The following is a 24013-nucleotide window of genomic DNA, read 5'->3' as shown; positions in this document are numbered from 1 at the left end:
AATGTGCTTAATTCCAAAGGTAGACAGGGCAGGTTGTAAGGGAGAGACTTTGCCTCACGGTTTGCCACTTCTCTTCTTTACTCACTGACCTTATTTTTCTTTTACACATCTATGCATTCATAAATATTATAGATTTGCAATGTGACTTCTTAACCTTGACCTAACTATCCAAAAAAAAGAGAGAAATTTTAAAAAGTTCCAAAAATTTGAATCACTGACCAAAATAAAGTCTTGGAAGTTATTAGCCTTTGAGTTTTACATAATTTCTTATGATATAAAGCACACAAAAAGCCCTATTAAAATACCACTGCAATTTAATCATGAAAAAACCCTTTAGAATTCTTAGAGATGCTCATTTTGTAGAGAAATGGGGAAATAGAAATGTCAGCACTAGCAGCTGAAAGGGTACAGATCTCCTGGTAATGAAAGAGGCAGCTGTTTCAATACAAATTTTTTAAAGTAAAATGTCCCATTGTGCCCTGTAATCCCCAATTAATTCTGGTGAAGAACCAGAGTTTACTGGGATTTTTTACCCATCCAGAAAAAAAAGATCTTAAACAACTAGGTATGATCTAAGGAAAGTTTAGAGATTTATAAGGGATCAAAAACATAGAGTAAGCTATGTTGTCAATTAGCAGTTCCCCAAATGAACAGAAAGTTTGGCAAGTTTATTTTTTATGTATAAATCTCTAGAAATGTAATAAGTCATTGAAACAGTTGCTCTTTAAAATGTTTAGGATTCAAATATGTAGCTGGCTTCTTTAGACAGTATGATGTAATTAACAGAGTATAATCTTTGAAGACAGATAAAACTGGACCCAAACCTTGGCTTTCTCACTTAGTAAATGTCTAAGAAGCCACAAGAAGGTGGATTGGAGGAGCAGAGACCCCGTACAGTCAAGACTCGCATCCTTAGGAAGATGGCCCACAAATGGGAAGATAATCACAACTGCAGAGGTTCTCCTCAAGGAGAAAGGAGTTTGAGCCCAATATCATGCTCCTGCATTGGGAAAATGAATGTCTGACTTTGAAGGCCAGCGGGGCTTGCAAACGGGAGAGCCATAGGAAATAGACTGGACTCGTAAAATGATGCATGGAAAATCACACAGGCTCCAAGAACCAGTGCATAAGCAGTAATCTGAAAGGGACCTGTCTCTGACCCACTTGCTGACCTTGGAGAACCCTCCAGGGAGATAGGAGGCAAGTGGAGCTCACCTTGGGGACACAGATGCTGGTGGCAGCCATTTTGGGGAGCACCTGTTACCATGAAAACACTGGTACTGACAAGAGAAATTTTGGAGTCTTCTCTCTAGCCTACTAGTGCTGAGAGCTTATCCACCCACCAGGGGGCTGACACCAGTCCCAGGCCCCACAGGCCACACAGCCAGCAGTCCTGGGACTCTGCCCCACCTACCAGAAGGCCCAGAATCAGCCTCACCTGCGAGTAGGCCAGTACCAACTCCAGGAATTCCCAGGCCCTACTGACAGCCTTTTCATGACACAGCCCTGCCCACTAGTGAGCCGGCACCATGACTACGATAACCCTGGGCACAACAGCTAGCATGCTGGGACGTGGCTCTGCCCACCAGTACCCAGCAGCATCCCCATGAGGCAGGGCTGGGCCCAGTCCAGCTGCCTAGTGCGCCCATAATAGTCAGCCCTCCCACAACACAAGAGCCCATGAAGCCCATATGGCAGCACCCCTAGAGCACACAGCTCTGATGACCAGAGGGAAGTGTGCTGCTTCCCCAAGATCAGAAATGTAAATCCCTATCTAACACATAGAAATAAAAACAGAGAATTAGGTAAAATTAGGCAACAGAGGAATATATTCAAAAGGAACCAGATAAAATCCCAGAAGAACTAAGTGAAAAGTGATAAGCAATAAACTAGGTAAAATGATCATAAAGAAGCTCAAAAAGCTCTGGAGAAGAAAGGAGAAACACAGTGAGAAGTTTAACAAAGAGTTAGAAAATATAAAAAAGGACCACCACATAGAGCTGAAGAATACAATAATTGAAATACAAGATACACTAGAAGGAATAAACAGTAAATTAGATGATACAGAGGAACAGACCATTGAAGTGGAAGACAGAATATGGGAGTCACCCAAGCTGAATACACAGACAAATGAAGAAACAATATTAATTCAAGTTGGAAAGGAAAACTGTCACTGTTTACATATATTTATATATTTCTAAAGATGCCACCAAAAAACTACTGTAAGAAATAAACAAATTGAGCAAAGACCATGCTGGATACAAAACTAATATACAGAAATATGCTGTGTTTCCATACATTAACAATGAACTATCAGAAAGAGAAATTAAGAAAATAATCCCATTTACAGTTTCATTAAAACAAATGAACTAACAAAACAAAAGAACAACAGACTTACAGATACAGGGAATAAATAGGTAATTGCTAAATTTGGGAGTTGGGATAAGTGAACTAGAGGAAGTAGATTAAGAGGTACAAACTTCCAGTTACAAAATAAATGATTTATGAGGATGAAATGTAGAGCATGGGATATTTAGTCAATAATACTGTAATAACCTTGCATGGTGACAGATAGTAATTATACATATCATGGAAATCATTCTTCTAATATATAAAAATACCAAATCACTATGTGGATTTGGAACTAACATAGTATTATAGGTCAACTGTATTTCAATTTAAAAAAAAGAAAGCAAGAAAGGGAAAAATGGTAAGACGATGCTTTTGAACTGTAGTGTTGGAAAAGACTCTTGAGAGTCCCTTGGACTGCAAGGAGATCAAACCAGTCCATCCTAAAGGAAATCAAACCTGAATATTCACTGGAAGGACTGATGCTGAAGCTGAAGCTCCAATACTTTGGCCACCTGATGCAAAGAGCCGACTCATTGGAAAAGACCCTGATGCTAGGAAAGACTGAGGGCAGAATGAGAAGGGGATGACAGAAGATAAGATGGTTGGATGGCATCACCGACTCAATGGACATGAAGCCTGGTGTGCTGCAGTCCATGGGGTCGCAGAGGCAAACAGGACTTAGAAACTAAACCAAAAAAACGAAAGGTGGCGCTAGTGGTAAAGAACCCGCCTGTCAAAGCAGGAGACAAGAGATGTGGGTCCCATCCCTGGGATGGAAAGATCTCCTGGAGGAGGACATGGCAACCCACTCCAGTATTCTTGCCTGGAGACCCCCATGGACAGAGGAGCCTGGTGGGCTACACAGTCCATAGGGTTGCACGCATGCACTTATGATATAAAAAGTGAAGAAAAGGTCTATAACTTTTAATCCATCTAAAATATCTAGAATGATAAGGAATACATTAAAATATAATGCAGATCCATATACTAGCAAAGTTTTCTAAAAGGAACATATATGTTTACCTTGAAAACTTTAACATTCTGTTTTTAATATTTGAAGGTTATTACATTATTCTCTAATGCAGATAAGGGCTTCCCTGGTGGCTCAGTGGTAAAGAATCTGCCTGCAATACAGGAGATTCGAGTTTCATCCCTGGGCCAGGAAGATCCTCTAGAGAAGGAATGGCACCCCAGTCCAGTATTCTTGTCTGGAAAAGCCCATGGACAGCCTGGCGGGCTACAGTCCATGGGGTCGCAAAAGAGTTGGACATGACTTAATGACTAAACAACAACAATGCAGATAAAGTTATGCCAAAGTTTTTTTTTTTTTTTGATGCAGAAGTTTTGACCTAGTTGATTAAATATCTACTTAGGAAAGAGATGTGTGCTCTTCTGATGCTGCCCAACTCCAGATTTGATTGGCTCACAAAATGTGTTTCTGTATTCTTATTTGTATAAATCTTTGAAATCTGTGAATTCTTATTTGTATAAATCTATAAAACTACAAAATGTTGTGATACTTGTCAACTCCTTCCTCTTTCCTTTTGTTTGCTTTTATAAATGTGTTTACGTGTACTTAACAACTAAGCTACAAATCACAGTTCAGCTTAGTACAAAACTGTCTATTTAACATGACTAAGCCACTCGGCACATGAAGAATATGGAGCAGGTTTTATAAAATTGCTCAACTTCCTTTAAATTCCAAATGGTTCATATGCATTTAGGGAAAATTAATCTAAACCACATTTAAATGATTGGCTCTGAAATATCCATCAAATCCCTAAATGGGGATTTGGAAGTCATCGTTGACTGTTTCTTATACAGAGAACAACACATATTCTGTGTTGCGAAACCACAGAACATCTATACCTGGAGCTACATGCAATTGTAATCACTGTATCACAAAGAAGACACAGAATGGGGTAGGAGAAACTGAAATCATTACAGAATAGGAGATGTTGCCATAGAAGAACATACCTTAAACTAGGACCTTCTGGTGAAGTATTACTCTCTAGGTTCTTGTTTTATAGAACTAGGGGCAATGTTGTGCAAAATGGGTATTTTTAGGACCATGAGAAAGAAGACATATTTTCTACTGGAGCTTGAATGGCTTAAGAGAGAGAACACGGATGCTGAAGTAAAACAGGTTTGAGTGATTGTACTATTTCTAACATTTACCCATTGTGTGACTCTGGGCAAGCTACTCTGTTTCTGAATCCCGCTCTCTTTAACCCACAGAATGAGGATAATGACAATAATTTGTTTTGGGAGCTAAATGAAATGTTATTTTCATTCACAAATGGAAATTTATTAAATGTTACTGAACCATTTTACACATAAAAATAAAGCAGAATTACTATTCAAAAATGGGCATATATACTAAAGATACAAATAATTTAAAAAAGAATAATTACAACAGTGATACATCCAGAGTAGATTTTTAAACAGAAATTAGGAATATTAAGAAAGGATACAATTGTCAGAAGAATCAAATTCTGAGGATCTAATGCACAGCATGGTGACTAAAGTTAATCCAGTGTTGTATACATGAAAGTTGCTGACAGCAGATCGTAAGTATTCTCACCACAAAGACCAAAAAAGAGTGATGAATATGTTTATTATCCTGACCTTGATAATCATTTCACAGTGTATATATATACTCCAAATCATCACATTGTATACTTTAAACATACAATTTCAATGGCCAATTAGTCCTTAATAAAGTTTTAAAAAGAAAGATATCCCAAGCCTTTTGACGTAATAATGTAAGAAGATATTTTAGAGGAAACCTTCGACCAGATGTCAGGGGAAAATATTTTTTTATTGCTCTGCAGCTGTATCCAAATAAACAGATTCTTTTTATAAGGCAGTGAATGACAATTTCAGAGCTCTGAGATAGACATTGGTCTAAAGAGATTTCCATAAATGTCTTTTATTTTTTATTTTAGATACTATTAAACAGCAATCAGATATTATCCACCCTGGTTTCTCAGCCCTCCTCCAATGATAGGGTTTCTCTACCGTATGTTTAGCTGCTTCAAATGTCCAAGAAGAGAATCAAAACAGTCTCCTGTCTTAGCCTAAAAGTGGTTTGTTTGTGGTCAGTCATTATGGACATGCTCTGCTCCCTGATCCTCTCTTTTCACAAAATCTACCCCCCCTTTTTATATTTAAATTGACTGTTAGTCAAGACACTCAATTATAATTTTTCTTCAGTTACACATTGAGGCAAGAGCCTCCTATGATTGCAGGTACGTTTACAAATTAGCATGTATATAAAAAATCTCAGGGCTTCTCCAGTGGCTCAGTGGTAAAGAATCTGCCTGCCAGTGCAGGAGATGCGGGTTCAGTCTCTGGGTGGGGAAGATGCCCTGGAAAAGGAAATGGCAACCCACACCAGTATTCTTGTCTGGGAAATCCCATGGACAGAGGAGCCTGGTGGGCTACAGTTCTTGTGTGCCCTTGTGGTTAGTTGCTCAGTCGTGTCCAACTCTGTGACCCTGTAGACTGTAGCCAGCCAGGCTCCTCTGTCTGTGGGATTCTCAAGGCAAGAATGCTGGAGTGGGTTGCCTTTTCCATCTCCAGGGGATCTTCCCAACCCAGGGACTGAACTCGCATCTCCTGTGTCTCCTGCATTGCAGGTGGATTCTTTACTTACTGAGCTATCAGGGAAGCCTGGGCTACAGTCCATGGGGTTTTAAAGAGTCAGACACAACTGAAGCAACTAAGCACGCAAAAATTCTCATGGCATAATACAAGCCATAGAGGCTAGAGAATAGCCCATGATCTTTTCCATTCCTTCAGTTCAGTTCAGTTCAGTCGCTAAGTCGTGTCCGACTCTTTGCGACCCCATGAATTGCAGCACGCCAGGCCTCCCTGTCCATCACCAACTCCCGGAGTTCACTCAGACTCATGTCCATCGAGTCAGTGATGCCATCTAGCCATCTTATCCTCCGTCGTCCCCTCCTCCTGCCCTCAATCCCTCCCAGCATCAGAGTCTTTTCCAGTGAGTCAACTCTTTGCATGACGTGGCCAAAGTACTGGAGTTTCAGCTTGAGCATCATTCCTTCCAAAGAAATCCCAGGGCTGATCTCCTTCAGAATGGACTGGTTGGATCTTCTTGCAGTCCAAGGGACTCTCAAGAGTCTTCTCCAACACCACAGTTCAAAAGCATCAGTTCTTCAGCCTTATTTAGAAATAATCTCTTGGGAATGAGAAGGTCCAAATTTTGTTATACTATGATATGCTAGTAATATTTCTAAATCCTTATGCTCCCAGATGAAGAATTCACTGTCCTGTGGAAAATAGCCAAGGAGCACTTGATTCTGTAGGATTGTCCAAGAGTCCCTGGAACAAAGAGCAAGCAGTCATGGTCTCTTTGGACTTCTTGTGTTTTACTGGGCTGTATGAAATATGATTCTGATCCAGTTTGCTATTTGTTCTTCTTAGAAAATGATTTCAGTATTCTCTCTAACAGGGTAAAAAAAACCCTGAATGTTCCATTCAAGAGTGGTTGCAGTGAACAAAAACAGAGCAGCTTATTAGTAGTTTTGACTCTCTTTCTACTTGTAACTTTAGATGAGAAATATTCTGCATATACAGCTAAGTAGAGAAAGAACAATATACAAAATTGAATGTATAGCATGGCCACAACTATTTAAACTCCACAAGAAAATGTAATAAAGAAAACATCCTCAAGGACATTGATTCGAGTGATAGGTCTTATGTGTGTGTGTGTGTGTGTGTGTGTGTTTCAACTTTTTTTGAGAGATAGGGCTTCTCTTGTGGCTCAGCTGGTAAAGAATCTGCCTGCAATGCAGGAGACCTGGTTTTATCCCTGGGTTGGGAAGATACCCTGGAGAAGAGAAAGGCTACCCACTCCAGTATTCTAGCCTAGAGAATTCCATGGACATCCATGGGGTTGCAAAGAGTCAGACACAACTGAGCAACTTTCACTAACTAACTAACTAATCCATTACAAAAAATTCTGTAAAGCAATTATCCTTCAAATAAAAAATAAACAAATTTAAAAAAATAAGTTGGATACACATTTAAGAAAAAAACTGTACATCAATTCCAAGAATTGTGAAACATTTTGGATGCTATGACATCTGATATGTTTGGAAGTGGCTGTGTAGAAAGTAAGACTAATTGTGATTTGAAAGAAATGTAGAAATGTCCCTTTGCCTCAGATTAGATTCTTCACAAACTTTCATACAAATGCCTTAATCCCTGCAGTTACAACATTACTTTTCTGGACTATACATAATTTCCTTTGTTAAAAATGTGCACACTTTAGGATGGGAAAACTACTTAACATTTCCTTTTAAAAATTTTTTTAAATTAATTTATTTTAATTGGAAGCTAATTAGTTTACAATATTGTAGTGGTTTTTGCTGTACATTGACATGAATTAGCCATGGGTGTACATGTGTTCCCTATCTTGAACCCCCTTCCATTTCCCTCCCCATCCCATCCCTTTGGGTCATCCCGGTGCTCCAGCCCTGAGTACCCTGTCTCATGCATCAAACCTGGACTGGCGATCTGTTTCACATATGATAATATACATGTTTCAATGCTATTCTCTCAGATCATTTCACCCTCACCTTCTCCCACAGAGTCCAAAAGACTGTTCTATACATCTGTGTCTCTTTTGTTGTCTTGCATATAGAGTTATTGTTACCATCTTTCTAAATTTCATATATATGTGTTAGTATACTGTATTGGTATTTTTCTTTCTGACATACTTCACTCTGTATAATAAGATCCAATTTCATCCACCTCATTGGAACTGATTCAAATGTATTCTTTTTAATGGCTGAGTAATACTCCGTTGTGTACATGTACCACAGCTTTCTTATCCATTTGTCTGCTGATGGATATCTAGGTTGCTTCCATGTCCTGGCTATTATAAACAGTGCTGCGATGAACACTGGGGTACATGTGTCTCTTTCAGTTCTGGTTTCCTCGATGTGTATGCCCAGCAGTGAGATTGCTGGGTCATATGGCAGTTCTATTTCCAGTTTTTTAAGGAATCTCCACACTGTTGTCCATAGTGGCTGTACTAGTTTGCATTCCCACCAACAGCGTAAGAGGGTTCCCTTTTCTCCACACCCTCTCCAGCATTTATTGTTTGTAGATTTTTGGATAGCAGCCATTCTGACCAGCATGAGATGGTACCTCATTGTGGTTTTGATTTGCATTTCTCTGATAATGAGTGATCTTGAGCATCTTTTCATGTGTTTGTTAGCCATCGGTATGTCTTCTTTGGAGAAATGTCTATTTGGTTCTTTGGCCCGTTTTTGATTGGGTTGTTTATTTTTCTGGAATTGAGCTGCAGGAGCTGCTTATATATTTTTTAGATTAATTATTTGTCAGTTGCTTCGTTTGCTATTATTTTCTCCCATTCTGAAGGGTGTCTTGTCACCTTGCTTATAGTTTCCTTTGTTGTGCAAAAGCTTTTAAGTTTAATTAGGTCCCATTTGTTTATTTTTGCTTTTATTTCCAATCTTCTGGGAGGTGGGTCATAGAGGATCCTGCTGTGTTTTATGTTGGAGAGTGTTTTGCCTATGTTTTCCTCTAGGAGTTTAGTAATTTCTGGTCTTAAGTTTAGATCTTTAATCTATTTTGAGTTTACTTTTGTGTATGGTATTAGAAAGTGTTCTAGTTTCATTCTTTTACAAGTGGTTGACCAGTTTTCCCAGCACCACTTGTTAAAGAGATTGTCTTTTCTCCATTGTATATTCTTGCCTCCTTTGTCAAAGATAAGGTGTCCATATGTGCGTGGATTTATCTCTGGGCTTTCTATTTTGTTCCATTGATCTATGTTTCTGTCTTTGTGCCAGTACCATACTGTCTTGATGACTGTAGCTTTGTAGTAGTGCCTGAAGTCAGGTAGGTTGATTCTTCCTGTTCTATTCTTTCTCAAGATTGCTTTGGCTATTCGAGGTTTTTTGTATTTCCATACAAACTGTGAAATTATTAATTCTAGGTCTCTGAAAAATACCATTGGTAGCTTGATAGGGATTGCATTGAATCTATAGATTGCTTTGGGTAGTACACTATTTTTCACTATATTGATTCTTCAAATCCATGAACATGGTATATTTCTCCATCTATTTGTGTCTTCTTTGATTTCTTTCATCAGTGTTTTATAGTTTTTTATATATAGGTCTTTTGTTTCTTTAGGTAGATATATTCCTAAGTATTTTATTCTTTTCATTGTAATGGTGAATGGAATTGTTTCCTTAATTTCTCTTTATGTTTTCTCAGTGTTAGAGTATAGGAATGCAAGGGATTTCTGTGTGTGTTAGAGAAGGCACTTAAGAGTCCCTTGGACTGCAAGGAGATCCAACCAGTCCATCCTAAAGGAGATCAGTCCTCGGTGTTCATTGGTAGGACTGATGTTGAAGCTGAAATTCCAGTACTTTGGCCACCTGATGCTAAGAGATGACTCATTGGAAAAGACCCTGATGCTGGGAAATATTGAGGGCAGGAGGAGAAGGGGATGACAGATGATATGGTTGGATGGCATCACGGACTCAGTGGACATGGGTTTGGGTGGACTCCAGGGGTTGGTGATGGACAGGGAGGCCTGGCATGCTGCAGTTCATGGGGTCACAAAGAGTCGGACACAACTGAGCAACTGAACTAAACTGAATAGGTTTTGCGTAGTTGTGTTTCCATTTTCATTCGTTTCTATGCATGTTTTGGTTTCTTTTTTGATTTCTTCTGTGATTTGTTGGTTATTCAGCAGCATGTTGTTTAGCCTCCATATGTTACTGCATTATGGTCAGAAAAGATGCTTGGAATGATTTCAATTTTTTTTTTTTTTAATTTGCCAAGGCTAGCTTTATGGCCCAGGATATGATCTATCCTGGAGAAGGTTCCATGTGCACTTGAGAAAAAGGTGAAATTCATTGTTTTGGGGTGAAATGTCCTCTAGATATCAATTAGGTCTAACTGGTCTATTGTATCATTTAAAGTTTGTTCTTCCTTGTTAATTTTCTGTTTAGTTGATCTTTCCATAGGTGTTATTGGGGTATTAAAGTCTCCCACTATTATTGTGTTATTGTTTATTTCCTCTTTCATAGTTGTTAGCATTTGCCTTAGATATTGCAGTGCTCCTTTGTTGGGTGCATATATATTTATAATTGTTATATCTTTTTCTTGGATTGATCCTTTGATCATTATGTAGTATCCTTCTTTGTCTCTTTTCACAGCCTTTATTTTAAAGTCTATTTTATCTGATGTGAGTATTGCTACTCCTGCTTTCTTTTGGTCTCCATTTGCATGAAGTATCTTTTTCTAGCCCTTCACTTTCAGCCTGTATGTGTCCCTTGTTTTGAGGTGGGTTTCTTGTAGGCAGCATATATAGGGGTCTTGTTTTTGTATCCATTCAGCCAGTCTTTGTCTTTTGGCTGAGGCATTCAACCCATTTACATTTAGATTTATAGATGAAACCTTAAAAAACAAACCATGAAGCCAGATATACAAGATGATTTAGTTAAGATTCTTAATTGCAGGCAACCAACACTATTCTATGATCATTTAGGAAAATAACATTTTTATTGAAATCTATTTAATAGCTCATGCAATCATAAGAAGATGCAAAAAACAAGGTTTGAAGAATGAGCAGGGCAAAGGGAGCAAGGGTACAATGGAGAATACATTCTATTTTAAGTGACAAAAACAATGGCAGTTACTTGAAATTCAAAATTTAGGTGGGTGACAAACTTAGTCAAATGGTTCTCCATTAATTAAGACAGAGGCTGGAGAAATGAGTATGCCTTTTTTTTTTTTTCCCCTTCAGTTTCTACAGTGTGAAGTGGGCTCTCTCTCCTGCCAAAATTTATATTGTAAAAAATTTATCCACATGGGAGTTCAGGTGACCAGCACCCAAATGTTCATGACTAATATGATGGGGGCAGAAAATACCAGTGATTTAAGAGAGTTTTATGTGCAAGTGTACAATATATTCACATGTCTTGTATTTGGAATCAAAAGAAGTGGAGGTAGTAAATACTTTGTAAAGGAGAAAGTTAAATCAACTTTAAGGACTCCAGTGTAAGATTTCATTTGTAAGATGTTTATCCAAGTGGAATTTGATATGAATAATGTTTGAAAAGTTTATCCTCGTGGCAGTAAGAAAATGTTAGACCTAGAAAATAAGAGACAGGAAGTGGGATAGCCAAGTCTGGCAATTATCAATGTTCTGTTCACATTTCACCTGGCACAAACTGAGTAAGATGAAAATGTTGGGCCCCTAGTTAATTGTTCTTTCTTATTGCTTCCCTCACTTGTTATGTTTTTCCAAACAGGTCTATTTCTTGCCTCCTTATGATTAGTGGTAAACTAATAAAGCTTCCGGGAGTTGGTGATGGACAGGGAGGCCTGGAGTGCTGCAATTCATGGGGTCACAAAGAGTCGGACACGACTGAGACGCTGAACTGAACTGAAGTGAACTGAATAAAGCTTCTGGGGCTTCCTGGTGGCTCCGTGGTAAAGAATCTGCCTGCCAATGCAGAAAGCACATATTTGACCCCTGGGTCGGGAAGATACCCTGGAGAAGGAGATAGCAACCCACTCCCATATCATGGGCAATCCCATGGACAGAGGAGCCTGGCAGGCTACAGTCCACAGGGTCACAAAACACTCAGATGTGATCAGCCACTAACCAACAAAAAACGTTTCTAGAATTCTATCATTTCACTTGATTCTAAATTCTCAATATGTGTAGCTGCTGCATAAAGTATATCTATATGTACTTTAACTATTTTCTATAAGCATATCTCCTAGCAATGCCTTATATTACTTCATTTTACTATTGGAAAAGAGCTTTGCAGGAAATCCTTATGTATTTACTTGTCAACTTATATATTTTATAGACCCTTATTTTTTAATGTTGTTCATAAAGAGAGGAACACCTATAATGCCAAAGCTTGCTACTCTTATCACATTTAAATGGAATATTTAGTCCTTCATAGGTATCTATTTGTCATATTAACTTCAATATGCCAGACCCAGTGTATTATGTATTTGAGTATAAAGAGGATAAAGTGAGTGAAAGTGTGCTAGTCGCTCAGTCATGTCCGACTCTTTGTGACCCCATGGACTGTAGCCCACCAGGCTCCTCTGTCCATGGGATTCTCCAGGCAAGAATACTGGAGTGGGTTGCCATTTCCTTCTCCAGGGGATCTTCCTGACCTAAGGATAGAACCCAGGTCTCCTGCATTGCAGGCAGATGCTTTAACCTCTGAGCCACCAGGGAAGCCCCCATAATTTCTTAGAAAAGTCATATTTTATGGACAATTTTTAGGGTTATAATAAAATATGTGTGTTGACCAGTCTTTGCTCAGAAATGCTGTTGTTGTTGTTCAGTCTCTAAGTCATGTCTGACTCTTTGTGACCCCATGGACTGCTGCCAGGCTCCTCAGTCCTTCACTATCTCCAGGAGTCTGCTCAAACTCGTGTCCATTGAGTTGGTGATGCCATTCAACCATTTCATCCCCCTTCTACCCCCTGCCCTCAGTCTTTCCCAGGATCAGGGTCTTTTCCAGGATCAGATGGCCATAACATTGGAGCTTCAGCATCCATCCTTCCAATGAATATTCAGGGTTGATTTCCTTTAGGATTGACTGGTTTGATCTAGTTTAGCTTATCCCAGGATGGAAATGTTTTTAAATTGAACTTTTTTTCTCAGCTACAGAGCTAAGGGGCTGCAAGGAGCAAGGGTATTATTTTCTGTGGAATATACTTTTGAAGTAGAGCCAATTTGGCATGTAGACATGTTAGCCCCTAGTCTGTTCTGTGTATTGGTGAACAATGGCTTTATCATCCAACAGCTGGGACATATTCTGGGCAGAAAAAATTTCTGTAAGCTTGTGGTGTAGATTTATTTCACGTATACATCTTTGGTGATATCACTGTAGGTCAAATGTCCAACAAAGGTCAGAGAGTTTTCTCATTGCTAATCTAGTTTAATGCAGAAACTTGAAATAATACCAAGGTAGGAAAAGGAGGGGAAATATGCCTATTCCCATGAGAAAGATCTGTTTTTTTAGTCTTAATGAATTAGAATTACCCACGCTTAGATAAAAAGAAAACATCTCATCCCAAGCTAACAAATTCCAGTGGATGCCAAAAGGGGATTTTTCCAACTGCTAGCATTACCTATTGATGAGATCTGTTATGGAATAATTAACAAAATGAGAGAGATAAACTGTGACATTATCTGACCTAATCCCCCTTTCTTTAGGCTAAACCTTTCAGGATGGATGATTGTCTATTGTCTTGCAGATCTTAATGTATTTTAGTATTTTACCAATCTTTTCTGTTTCTCTAAAAATCATATTTCTCAGTTCCACTTAAGGGAATCTCTTCTTGTTTAATAATACATGTATATTATTCTTTAATATTCTTTCTTACAAGATTCTTATGATATTACAGATAGTAATTTAATCCATCCTTAACCCTTCATTCTGCAAGTTAAACAACCTTAATTCCTTTAACATTCCAAAAATAATATATTGCCTATTAGATCAATTATTTTTGTTACCCTCCAAGAGGAAAAAAAAAAAAGCCAGTTTCTTGATATTATTTATCAATGTGCAACTAAAGTTTCACATAACATATAGAGAAACTACAACATCCAGTGTATGAATATGGATCTAAAACATGAGTTTACAAGGATAAAGAATTGGTAGTTCTGGCCACCAGGGACATGAAATAAGCTAGCCAAGAATTTTAATGAAAATTTTATAAATTGTAAATTAAAATTCAACAAGAGCATATATGTTGAACATCATTCTTGAGGTGGAGTCAAATAAGTAAATTATCATCTATTTGTTACTTCATATATAAAAATTTTCTATAATGCAATTCAATCATTCAAGCATCAGTTCTTACATAGTGCCCCCCAGTGTCAGACCACCAAGGTTTTCTTCCATCATGGTAATAAAGATTGGAAAATGAGCACACCACACTTATTGTATTGGTAGTCAATGGCTAAAATAGAGAAATATATAACAACTTTGTAGTATAGTTAGCATTAAAGTAATGATAATGTTGGTTTCCCAGGTGGCTCAGCGGTAAAGAATCCACCTGCCAATGCAGGGGACACAGGTTCCATCCCTGTTCTGAAAAGATCTCCTGGAGGGAGAAATGGCCACCTTCTCTAGTATTCTTGCCTAATAAATTCCACAGATAGAAGAGCCTGGCAGGCTATATTCCATGGGGTTGCCAAAGAGTAGGACACAACTGAGCGACTGAGCACTGAGCACAATAACAATGTTAAATGCACAAAAAGCAAAGATGAATTAAGTCAATTGAATCCAGGTATACTTTGAAGCTAAACACTCAAAATTAAAGCTCTGATGATACTTACATCATCTATAGAGTTCTAAACTTATTAATGTATCTTGAAATATTATAAAATAATTTTAATAGCAGACATACTTTGTTCATTTTTCAGGAGAATATATCTAGTGTTTCACCAATAAATAATCTGCTTTTTTCTTTTCCTGGGGTGTGTTTCTGTATGTGTGAATGTACATATTTTCATTTGGAGCAGGCATATAACTGTATCTAGATTTTGATATCAGAATCATGAAATCTTTGGGAAATCCCTGGTAGTCCAGTGGTTAGGACTCTGCTTTCCACTGCAGGGGGACATGGGTTCAATTCTTGGTGGGGGAACCAAGATCCCACAAGCTGTCTAGAGTGGCCAAAAAATAAATAAAACAGGAAACTCTTGTTTGTCTCCCATTAAAAAAGAATCATGAAATCTTGGAGGAGTAAATTGTAAATTGGATTGTTTTCCATTATATATAATAATGTATATATGTATGTATATTATAACATAAACATCAGCAAAATACAAACATAAACATAAACAAAATACAAAAAAAAATTCAAACAGTACATGCAGGCATTAAATTAAAACCACAAATAAAAGTCCTTATTTATGTGTAAAACACATAGATGTTGTTTAAAGTAAAAAAAAAAAAATGTACTTTTAAGTATTGGGTTGGTATGGAAAAACCCGAACAAACGTTTTGGCCAACCCAATATACATTGATGCTGTTTTCAGTTCACTTCAGTCACTAAGTCGTGTCTGACTCTTTGAGATCCCATGGACTGAAGCACACTAGGCCTCCCTGTCCATCACCAACTCCAGGAGTTTACTCAAACTCATGTCCATTGAGTTGGTAGTGCCATGTAACCATCTTGTCCTCTGTCGTCCCCTTCTCCTCCTGCCTTCAACCTTTCCCTGAATCAGGGTCTTTTCAAATGAGTCACTTCTTCCCATCAGGTGGCTAAAGTATTGGAGTTTCAGCTTCAGCATCAGTCCTTCCAACGAATATTCAGGACTGATTTCCTTTAAGATGGACTGGTTGGATCTTGCAGTCCAAGGGACCCGCAAGAGTCTTCTTCAACACCACAGTTCAAAAGCATCAATTCTTCGGCACTCAGCTTTCTTTATAGTCCAACTATCGCATCCATACATGAATACTGGAAAAACCATAGCTTTGAATAGATGGACCTTTGTTGGCAAAGTAATATCTCTGCTTTTTAATATGCTGTCTAGGTTGGTCATAAGTTTTCTTCCAAGGAGTAAGCGTCCTTTAATTTCATGGCTGTAGTCATCATCTGCAGTGATTTTGGAGCTCCCCCCAAATAAAGCCTCTCACTGTTTCCACTGTTTTCCCAACTATTTGCCATGAAGTGATGGGACCAGATGCCATGATCTTAGTTTTCTGAATGTTGAGTTTTAAGCTGTCTTAGTTTAAGAGAACTTCCCAAGGCTGAAAAAATTAAAATGGGATATTAGGTTGTTCATATCAGGAAGCTGAGGCTTCATGGATAAGTCGCCAATCCCATCAAAAATGAGAAATTAGACCTTAGGCTGTGCAAGGTGAGACAATGCTGAACTAGGAATCTCAGCAAAAGTCCAGATGTTTGAAGAGGATACAACCTTAGTAAAATTGTTTGGTTATGTGACTTTTGTTTTATTTCCTTCAACAAGAGGATAAGATAATTATTGAACAGCAAGGTAAAATAGAAGGGTAATACTTATTTCAAACTGGAGGAAGTAAAATACTAACTCTTGACGTCAAATACATGAGACATGAAAGAATCTACCACTTGACAAAAATTCCAGAGAAGTAGCACCTTCTGGAGATAGTCAAGTTTGTATCAAAGCAAGCAGAGAAAATGTGCAAGACACAAGTACTGACTGATAGAGACAGAGTGAGAGACAAGTGGATTTCATCTCAACAGTCTCATTCATGGGGAAATATCTATGATTTTAAAACTAACTGAATAATACCAAGTATAAATGTAACAATAAAATGCTACTGTGGAAACAATTTTTGCCTTTATATACATATTGCACAAATATTCCAATGAGAGCTAAATGGCATAGTATTATAGAGTAATGGTTAACCCCAAATAAATTATATTTGACTTTAGGATGTTGTTTGAATATCATATTTAGACATTATTTCCAGAGTTTTCCTCCCTAGTGTTAGTGACTCAAGATAAAAATGAGAGATATAGAGGAGAACTACATGGAAAGTAAGGCTGTACATGGATTCAGTTCAGTTCAGTTGCTCAGTCGTGTCCGACTCTTTGCGACTCCATGAGTCGCAGCACGCCAGGCCTCCCTGTCCATCACCAACTTCCAGAGTTCACTCAGACTCACGTCCATCGAGTCAGTGATGCCATCCAGCCATCTCATCCTCTGTCGTCCCCTTCATCTCCAACACCACAGTTCAAAAGCATCAATTCTTTGGCGCTCAGCCTTCTTCACAGTCCAACTCTCACATCCATACATGACCACAGGAAAAACCATAGCCTTGACTAGACGGACCTTTGTTGGCAAAATAATGTCTCTGCTTTTGAATATGCTATCTAGGTTGGTCATAACTTTCCTTCCAAGGAGTAAGCATCTTTTAATTTCATGGCTGCAGTCACCATGTGCAGTGATTTTGGAGCCCCCCAAAATAAAGTCTGACACTGTTTCCACTCTTTCCCCATCTATTTCCCATGAAGTGATGGGACCGAATGCCATGATCTTCGTTTTCTGAATGTTGAGCTTTAAGCCAACTTTTTCACTCTCCACTTTCACTTTCATCAAGAGGCTTTTTAATTCAAGAGGGCATCAGAGGGCAGACACACTGAAACCATACTCACAGAAAACTAGTCAATCTAATCACACTAGGAGCACAGCCTTGTCTAACTCAATGAAACTAAGCCATGCCCGTGGGGCAACCCAAGATGGGCGGGTCATGGTGGAGAGATCTGACAGAATGTGGTCCACTGGAGAAGGGAATGGCAAACCACTTCAGTATTCTTGCCTTGAGAACCCCATGAACAGTATGAAAAGTACATGGATTACCCACACAGAAATAATTAAAAGTCGATTGTTTGCCTTAATTTCAATTACCTTGTATTGATTAACCTATTTATTTATTTACTTTCTAAGAGAGGAAAATACATTTGGAAAACCTATTTATTATTCTCTGTAGAATTATGATTTTTAATACAAAAATTACCATTATGTTAAAAAATATGAATAATTCTAACTTGTCTTTTTTTATGCTGTTGACATGAGGTATTTATTTTTTTACTATTTCTTGTTATAATCACTCTATGATTTTGCTCAGCTAGCAATCTTAGTAATTCTTTTACCCAGTGATGGAATTCTTTTTGAGGAAATGAGGAAGATTGGATTTTTTTATTCAAAAGAAAAACTACTGTGAGAATTTCTTTGATATATTTAATAAAAACAATAGCTAAAATCTCACTCAACTGCTAACACATACAATCAAGAAACTTTCAGAAGTTTTAAATAAAATGTAGTTTTAAAGATTGATCTTGACATATATACATAATGAGGGTCTGAATAGTGAGCAAGGTCATTGCTGATGTAGACTAAAGGGATCTTTATTCTCCAAGCCATTTTCCACTAAAGACACTTAGTCCTTGAAAATCTTTGACCATGTTATTTGGCACCATATTACCTCAGTACACATGTAATAATAAAAATAAAAGCAATAATTGGGATCTATTGCAGTTAATCTTCTTCTTAAAGTCACTCAATCATGTTCAAATTTCTCCAGGCCAGAATACTGGAGGGTAGCTGTTCTATTCTCCAGGGGATCTTCCTAACCCAGGGATCGAATCTAGGTCTCCCACATTGCAGGCAGATTCTTTACCAGCTGAGCCACAAGGGAAGCCCAAGAATACTGGAGTGGGTAGCCTATCCCTTTTCCAGGGGTTCTTCCTGACCCAGGAATCAAACCAGGGTCTCCTGCATTGCAGGTGAATTCTTTATCAGTTGGGCTACCAAGGAAGCCCAATTATGCTAACTGTAATTAATATAAAAGTCTCATTGGGAATTCCCTGGAAGTCCAGTGGTTAGGACTCTGTGCTTCCACTACAGGGGGTCTGGGTTCGATCCCTGGCTGGGGAACTAAGATGCTGCAAACCACCACATGGCACAGCAAAAAAGAAAAAAGTCTTATGAAATGTAAATATGGAATGAAAACCAGCATTTTAATTTGCCCTATTCCAATTTCCACCTCCAGATTTTCAATAGTTTTGAGAAACAAAAGCCCACATTTACCATGAAATCACCATCACAACTCAGGCCTTGTGATCACCAGAAGGAGCAGAATGGAGTTGAAACTCCTTCAAAGTCTCATTCCCAAAGAATTCACATTATTTGACCTGTCTGGTATTTCCCTGGAAGACCATGCTTTCAAGGTTGTGTTATTCGATCTAACTTGAAGGTCACCAGGAATAGAAAGACTTTTCTCAGTTGGTATTTGTCAAAAACAGTTACAGGCAATTGATTAAATTCATGGCTGCCTAAAGCAGTAGGTAATGGGACAAAGAATAGGCTAACCATACTGAGAATCTGTATAAGCAGAAAGTGAGTGTATTGTTAATTTCATGGCTGAATTTTAAAAGTGTCCAACAACATACACAGGCTTCCCTAGTGGCTCAGAAGGTAAAGCATCTGTCTGCAATGCAGGAGACCTGGGTTCGATCCCTGAGTTGGGAAGATCCCCTGGAGAAGGAAATGGCAACCCACTCCAGAATTCTTGCCTGGAGAATCCCATGGACCGTGGAGCCTGGTAGGCTACTGTCCATGGGGTCGCTAAGAGTTAGACACGACTGAGTGACTTCACTTTCACTTTCAACAACATACACACAGAGTCCCTAGGCAAAAAATTGAAAACCTGTAATATTAAAAAATATCTGAATAAATAATTATCTGACCACTAAGCTAAATCAGAAGATATTTCCCTCGCTACACATGACAAAGAATAATAACCCAGTTTATGATGCAGATCTACCAAATCCATGATTCTCCTTGAATTCTTTATTTCTGCTAATAAAATTATCAATCAAATGCTTGTGTGAGAAATCTAAGACTCATCTTTATCTTCTCTTTCTTATTTATTCCCTCTGAAATCCACTATATCTAAAAGTTCTATCTTCTAAATAACAAGATATATCGCCTTGCTATAGACTTTTTTTTCAGTCTCCCATCATTTCTGACCTAGTCAATTGACAATAAATACCTTATTTAATTCTTATCCTATTCTCAGCCTTTCCTTTTTCATTCTATTCCTCACTTTTTTATTAATGATTAAACATATATAATTGACTAACACAGACATATAACATATAATGTTATATTTTAGTTTCCAAGGGCTGCTGTAACAAAGTATCACAAACTAGGTGGTCTTAAACAACAGAAATTTATTTTTTTACATTTCTAGAGGCCAGACCAAAATCAATGTGTTTGCAGGGCCAGGCTTCCTCTGAATGTTTCAGGAGTTAATAATTCCTTACTTTGTCCAGCCTATGGTGCCTCCAGACGTTCCTTGGTTTGTGGCAGCTTAACTCCAATTTCTGCCTTCATCTTCATATAGCCTTCTCCCTTGTGTGTCTGTGTCTCAAATTTCCTTCTCCTTTCTCTCATAAGGGAAACTGTTCTTAAGTTAGGGCCCATCCTACATCTTATATGATCTCACCTTGACATCCTTAATTTAAGTACATCTGCAGAGAAGGAAATGGCAACCCACTCCGGTGTTCTTGCCTGGAGAATCCCAGGGACGGCGGAGCCTGGAGGGCTGCTGTCTATGGGATCGCACAGAATTGGACACGAGTGAAGCGATTTAGCAGCAGCAGCAAATACCCTATTTCCAAATAAGGTCACATTCACTGGTACTGGAGGGTTAGGACTTAGACATATCTTTTTGGAGGCAACCCACTGTAATATATAAATATATAATGATTTATAATTGTTTTTACATATAGTTATTTATTTTGTTTAAAAATCTTTGCTTTAATAAATCCTTGATGCCTACGTTGTGAAGTTTGTTCATCTGTTTATGTATTCAGCAAGTACTGTGCTAGGAAATAGAGATACAAAGGTGAGTCTGACAGATACACTCCCTGCCATCATGGATGTCAGAGTCTAAAGACAGTGAAACTAATAAGTAAATATATGTGGTGTGCTGTGAAAATAGATGTTCATGATTCTATGGAAATATGTAATAGAAACACTGTCCCTAGTTAAAAAGTTATGCTGAAGGTCAGAGATTGATCCTTAAGAGATTGATCCTTCACTGCTGCTGCTGCTAAGTCACTTCAGTCATGTCCAACTCTGTGTGACCCCATAGATGGCAACCCACCAGGCTCTGCTGTCCCTGGGATTCTCCAGGCAAGAACACTGGAGTGGGTTGCCATTTCCTTCTCCAATGCATGAAAGTGAAAAGTGAAAGTGAAGTCGCTCAGTCCTGTCCAACTCTTAGCGACCCCATGGACTGCAGCCTACCAGGCTCCTCCATCCATGGGATTTTCCAGGCAAGAGTACTGGAGGGGGTTGCCATTGCCTTCTTCATTGATCCTTCACTATCTGATTACAATTCCCTTTTCTTTCATTATCTCTCACTCACCAAAATGAATTCCATACTCCAATCATATAGACCTCTTTGTAGTTGGGTGAACACACCATTTCATTCATACTTCCTGAATTATGCATTCTTTTCTTTATTCTGAAACACCTTTCCCCTCCTGTACTTGTACATCAAGCAATATCAGTCACCAAAATTAAACTCAAGTGTTACTATTTCTGTGAAGTCTAGTCTCTCCATCATCTACCTCCAGTCATTTTTTTCTTCCTAAAGAGCTTTCTACATATTTTTGACATTTATCTCAATATACTATAATTACTCATTTACATATCCACTTCTGCACATACACTATGATTTTATTAAAGGCTGTATTGTAGTATGATGCATGTATACCAATCAAGTTCCAAAAAAGTGATATAGAAGTTCAATGTATACATGATAAATCAATGATGAATATACAGAGCTAAAAGAAAATATTCATACTTGTCCTACATTTTATGCTATTCTATTTTATATCCTTTTGTTACCTCCTCAATCATCAAATAGATAACAAACAGAATTTTTGGCTACCAAATCAACAATAGTGAAAAAGTGTAATATACAGTATTTTACAAGAAGAATAGAGCTGGAAGAATCATGCTTCCTGACTTCAGACTATACTACAAAGCTACAGTAATAAAAACAGCATTGCACTGGTACAAAAACAGACATATAGATCAATGGAACAAGATAGAAAGCCCAGAAATACACCCATACACTTACGGTCAATTAGTCTATGATAAAGGAAACAAAAATATACAATGGAGAAAATACAGTATCTTCAATAAGTGGTACTGAGAAACTGGACAGCTACATGCTGAAGAATGAAATTAGAACTTTAAATAAAAAAAGACAATCTATGGACTGGGAGAAAGTATTTGCAAATGATGCTATTGAAGAAGAACTAATTCCCCAATTATGCAAATGGCTCATGAAGCAGAATATATTTATAAAAAAAATCCAATAAAAAAATGGGCAGAAGATCTAAATAGACATTTCTCCAAAGAAGATGTACAGATGGACAACATGCATATGAAAAAATGTTCAATGTCAAGAATTTTTAGAGAAATGCAAATCAAAAGTACAATGAAATACCACCACACACCAGTCAGAATAGCCATGATTAAAAAGTTAACAAATAATTAATGATGGAGAGCTTGTGGAGGAGAAAGAACCCTTCTACATGGTTGGTAGGAATATAAATTGGTGCAGCCACTATGGAGAACAATTTGAAGGTCCCTTTGAAAACTGAAAATAGAGCTACTATATGATCCAGCAATGCCATTCCTGGGCATATATATGGAGAAAACAATAATTTGAAAAACTACATGCACCCTAAAATTCATAGCAGTGCAATTTGCAATAGCTAAGACACAGAATTAATCTAAATGTCTATCAACAGATGGAAAAAGAAAATGTGGTACATATATACAGTGGAATGTTAAGGAGTTCCCTGGTGTCTCAGAGGTTAAAGCATTTGCCTGGAATGTGGGAGACTGGGGTTCGATCCCTGGGTCAGGAAGATCCCCTGGAGAAGGAAATGGCAACCCACTCCAGTACTCTTGCCTGGAGAATCCCATGGAGGGAGGAGCCTGGTAGGCTACAGTCCATGGGGCCGCAAAGAGTCGGACATGACCGAGCGACTATGGAGAACAATTTGAAGGTTCCTTTGAAAACTGAAAATAGAGCTACTATATGATCCAGCAATGTCATTCCTGGGCATATATATGGAGAAAACAATAATTTGAAAAACTACATGCACCCTAAAATTCATAGCAGTACGATTTGCAATAGCTAAGACACAGAATTAACCTAAATGTCTATCAATAGATGGAAAAAGAAAATGTGGTACATATATACAATGGAATGTTACTCAAAAAAGAATGAAATAATGCCATTTGGAGAAACATAGATGGACCTAAAGATTATCATATTAAGTGAAGTTGGTCAGACAGAGAAATACAAGTATAATATCACTTATATGTGGAATCTAAAAAAATGATAGAAATGAATTTATTTAAAAACAGAAACAGATCCACAGAAGTAGGAAACAAATTTGTGACTACCAAAGAGGGGGTGGTAGAGGGAGAGATAAATTAGGAGTTGGGATTAACATATACACACTACAATATATAAAGTAGATAAACAACAAGGACATACTATATAGCACAGAAAATTATATGCAATATCTTGTAATAATCTATAATGGAAAATAATCTGGAAAAGTATATATACATAGTTATGCATAGTTATTAATATATATATATATATAACTGAATCACTTTGCTATACACCTGAAATTAACACACCATTGTAAATGAGCTATACTTCAATTTAGAAAATAAAGAATTTTTAAAATTAATAAAATAAAAAGTAAAAAAAAAATGGTTTAAAAAAAGGAGACAATCCCATCTCCTGAGGGCATGATTTGTTACTTGTGAGTTATGTGTACCTTTATTATTTATCATAAAGGCCATCAGAAATATCTCTGCTAATAACTTAAATCATACTTTATCTTTTAATAAAGCCTGAAATTTAACTTGATAAAAATAGACAACTTCTTGTCTATCAAATTAACAACCCAGTATTTTACTCAAAGTGATGACACTTTCATGCTATGTTGGTGAAAACGTAAATTTGCAAACACTTCAAGAATTTTAGAACATTCCTAGCCTTCGTCTAGCATC

The sequence above is a fragment of the Bos indicus genome, chromosome X (genome assembly GCF_029378745.1).
Source record: "Bos indicus isolate NIAB-ARS_2022 breed Sahiwal x Tharparkar chromosome X, NIAB-ARS_B.indTharparkar_mat_pri_1.0, whole genome shotgun sequence".
Lineage (NCBI taxonomy): Eukaryota > Metazoa > Chordata > Mammalia > Artiodactyla > Bovidae > Bos > Bos indicus.
The sequence above is the reverse complement of the archived record's forward strand: the minus strand, read 5'-3'. Positions refer to the sequence as shown.